Raw genomic sequence first — 4568 nt, 5'->3', positions numbered from 1 at the left:
TTGTATATTTTAGAGTTTAATCCATTTGTTTATTTTGGATGGATGTCCCATTGGTTTATTTTTGTTTGTATCATCATTACTCTAGGAGGTGGATCCAAAAAGATTTTGCTGCAATTATGTCAAAGTGTCTTCTGCCTATGTTTTTCTCTAGGAGTTTTATAGTATCCACTCTTACATTTAGGTCTTTAATTCATTTAAAAATTATTTTTGTGTGTGATGTTAAAGAATGTTCTAATTTCATTCTTTTACATAGCTGTACAGTTTTCCCAGCACCACTTACTGAAGAGGCTGTCTTTTCTCCATTGTATATTCTTGCCTCTGTTGTCATAGATTAAGTGACCATAGGTGATTGGGTTTACTTCTGGGCTTTCTTTCCTGCTCCATTGATCTATATTTCTGTTTTGTGCCAGTACCCTGTTGTTTTCAGGACTGTAACTTTGTAATATGGCCTGAAGTCAGGAAGTCTGATACCTCCAGCTCCGTTTTTCTTTGTTAAGGTTAGTGTGGCTACTAGGGGTCTTTGTGTTTTCATACAAACTTAATTTTTTTTTATTCTAGTTCTGTGAAATATGCCATTGGTCATTTGATAGGGATTGCAATTAATCTGTGGATTGTCTTGCGTTATATGATCATTTTAACAATATTGATTCTTCCAGTCCAAGAACATAGTGTATCATTCCATCTGTTTGTGTCATTTTTAATTTCTTTAATCAGCATCTTATGGTGTTCCTAGTATGCTTCCTTTGTCTCCTCAGGTAGGTTTGTTCCTAGGTATTTATTTCTTTTGATGTGTTGGTAAATAAGCTTGTTTCCTTCATTTTTCTTTCTGATCATTCATTGTGCCTTAAGGCTCCATTTCCCCCCTCTACTCCTGGTCCAGCCACACACACAGGGACCTTGCCACCTGGCTTCCAGTCAAAACCTTTAAAGATCCATGAAAAATCTGGACTGCGGAGGTGGTCCCTGGGGGCTCCAGCTTAAGAAGTGCTGCCCCAGGGGTTCCAGAAATTGAGAAAGGAAAAGTCAATGGAGTAGTGGGGTGGCATAGAGAAGGGTGAGTGCCCTGGGAGATTTTGAGAGAAATACCCTCCATCCAAAACCCCTGTCCCTGCAGTTGACCCAATGGTGCCATGGGATTTCAGTGTCTTTTGTGAGGTGATGGCTCTGCTTCTTTACTCCTGTGCTCAACACTGTGCCAAATGAAATCCTCGCCTCTTACTGATTTCCAATGCCTTTATGTGCATGTGTGTGTGTGTTTATTTGTTTATTCATCATTCATTCAGTCTCTCTTTTTCTTAGTTATTCTTGCTAACAGCTTGTCAATTTTGTTTATCTTTTCAAAAAGAAACTCCAATATTATTTATCCTTGTATTGTTTTTGTAGTCTCTATTACTTTATTTTTAATTTTTTTGGAGTATAGTTGATGTATAATGTGTGTTCTGTAAAGTGAATCAGTTATATGTATATCCACTCTTTTTTAGATTTTTTCCCATATAGACCACTACAGAGTATTGAGTAGAGTTCCCTGTGCTAGACAGTAGGCCCTTTTATTACTTCTATAACTGCTCTAATCCTTATTATTTATTTCATTCTGCAAATATTGGGCTTAGTTTGTTCTTTTCCTAGTTCCTTTCATTGTAAAGTTAGGTTCTTTGAGGTTGTTTTCAGAGACAAAAGGTTTTATTACCTATGGCACAGCAAGCGTGAGGATAATATTGTATTGGTTCTCCTTCCCTATACCCCAGTTCCCACTGGGATGACAGAGAGGGATCCAGTTGAGTGCTATGCATGTACTCGGTTGTGTTACACTGAGGAACCCTGAGTTTGAGGACTCCACTGCTTTTAAAATGAGAGGTTAGCAGGTTCCTGTTTGTCTGAGGGAGAGACATTAGCTCATTCTTCAAGGCTGTTCATTACAAACACACTCCCAAGAAATGGCTCAGGGGAAATTCTGTCAGGGCATGCTTTCTTTTTCTTTCTTTCTTTCTTTTTTTTAATTGAAGAATAATTGACATAATATTACATTAGTTTCATATGTACAACAATGATTTAGGATTTAAGTATATTACAAAACGATCACCTGATGAGGCTAGTAACCATCTGTCCCCATCCACAGTTACTGCAATATCATGAACCATATTCTTTATTCTGTATATTAAATTCTTGTCAATTTTTATCATGTAACTGAAATTTTTTACTTCTTACACCCCTTCACCTGCCTTGTCCAAGACCCACTCACCTCCCCTTTTGCAACCACCAGTTTGTTCACTGTGTCTGTAAAACTGGTTTTGTTGTGTTTGTTTTGTTTTTAGATTACACATATGAGTGAGATCATGTGGTATTTGTCTTTCTCTGTGTGACTGACTTCACTGAGCATAATGCTCTCTAGTCCATTCATGTCAAAAATGGGAAGATTTTATCTTTTTATGGCTAATATGTAATATATAACTGTATATGTACATTTGTATACACATATATACATATATGTATCTGTATATGAATATATATCTACATGTGTATAGATACATGTATATATGTGTATATGTATGTGTGTATATGTGTGTGTTGTGTATATTCATATGTATGTATGTGTATATAAGTATATGTGTGTGTGTGTGTGTGTGTGTGTGTGTGTGTGTATAAAACACTTTTTTATCCATTTGTTTATCATTGAACATTTAGGTTTCTAACATATATCGGCTATTGTAAGTTATGTTGCAGTAAACACGGGTGCATGTATCTCTTTAAATTAATTTTTTGCTTTGTTTTATTTTCTTTGGATAAATAGCCAAAAGTGGAATTGCTAACTCATATGTAGTTTTATTTTTTTATCTTTTCAGAACCCTTCATAATGTTTTCAATAGTGGCTGCACTGATTTACATTCTTAGCAGCAGTGCAGGTGAGTGCTCTTTTCTCCACATCCTCAGCAACACTAATTAATTGTTGTCATTTTGACGATAGCCATTCTAACACCTTTAAGGTGATCTCTTTTTGTGGTTTTGATTTGCATTTCCCTCCTGATGATTAGTGACGTTGAGCATGTTTCCAAGTGCCTTATAGCCACCTTTTTTTTTTTTTGGCAAAATGTATATTCAGATCCTCTACCCAATTGTTTTTATTTTTGTTTTATTTTTTAAAAGTATAGTTTATTTACAATATTATAACAGTTTTAGGTGATCTGGGAGTTTCTACAAATTACACTTGATTAAATGTTTTTACAAGAGAATGGCAATAATTCCCTGTCCTATACAATATATCTTTGTTGCTTATCTATTTTATACATAGTAGTTTGTACCTCTTAATCCTATATGCCTAATTTGCCCCTTCCCACTTACCTGTCCCCACTGGTAACCACTAGTTTGTTTATAAATCCGTGAGTCTGTTTCTGTTTTGCATATACATTCATTTGCATTATTGTTAGATTCCACATATAAATAATATCACAGAGTATTTGTCTCTCTCTGACTTACTTCATTAAGCATAATATTCTTGAGGTTCATCCACGATGCTGCAAATGGCAGAATTTCATTCTTTTTATGGCTGTGTAATATTCCACTGTACATATATACCATATCTTATTTATCCATTTGTTCATGAGCATTTCGGTTGCTTTCATATCTTGGCCATTGTCAATAGTGCTGCTATGCACATTGGGGCTTAACATATTTTTTGAGTTAGTGTTTTCATTTTTTTCCTAGATAGGTACCCAGGAGTGTTACTGAGGAATCATATGGTAGTTGTAGTTTTAGTTTTTTGAGAAAGCTCCATCCTATTTTCCATATTGCCTGCAACAATTTACCCACAGTTCTACCCACAGTATACAAGGGTTCACTTTTCTCCACATCCTCTCCAAAATTTGGTATTTGTAGACATTTTAATGAGAGCTATTTTGACAGGTGTGGGGTTGATATCTCGGTTGTTTTGAATTGAAATTCTCTAATAATTAGTGATGTGGGGCACTTTTTCATCTGCCTTTTAGCCATCTGTATCTTCTTTGGAAAGATGTCTGTTCATGTCTTCTGACCATTATTGATTGTGTTTGTTCATTTTTTGTGTATGTGTTATTAAGTTGTATGAACCATTTATATATTTTGGATACTAACCTTTTGTCAGTCAGACCATTTGCAAATATTTTCTTACACTTTGCTCTTTGAATTTTGATTTTGTTGATGGTTTTCATGGCTGTGCAAAAACTCTTAAATTTTATTTAGCTTCCATTTGTTTATTTTTGCTTCTATTTCTTTTGTCTTAGAGGCCAGATCCCAAAACAGTATTGCTACAATTTATGTCAAAGAGTGTTCTGCCTATGTTTTCTCCTAGAAGTTTTATGGTTTGGTGTATTACCTTTACATCCTTAATCCATTTTGAATTTTGTGTCTGTTTGAGGAAATGTTCTAAATTCATTGTTGTACATGTAGTCCTCCAGTTTTCACAACACCACTTATTGAAGAGACTGTCTTTCCTCCATTGTACATTCTTGCATCCTTGGTGGTAGATTTTTTCACCGTAAGTGTGTGGGTTCCTTTCTGAGCTCTCTGTTCTATTCCGTTGATCTATGTGTCTGTTT

The sequence above is a fragment of the Lipotes vexillifer genome, unplaced genomic scaffold, assembly GCF_000442215.2.
Source record: "Lipotes vexillifer unplaced genomic scaffold, Lipotes_vexillifer_v1.1 scaffold2906, whole genome shotgun sequence".
Taxonomy (NCBI): Eukaryota; Metazoa; Chordata; class Mammalia; order Artiodactyla; family Lipotidae; genus Lipotes; species Lipotes vexillifer.
Note: the sequence above shows the minus strand (reverse complement) of the source record.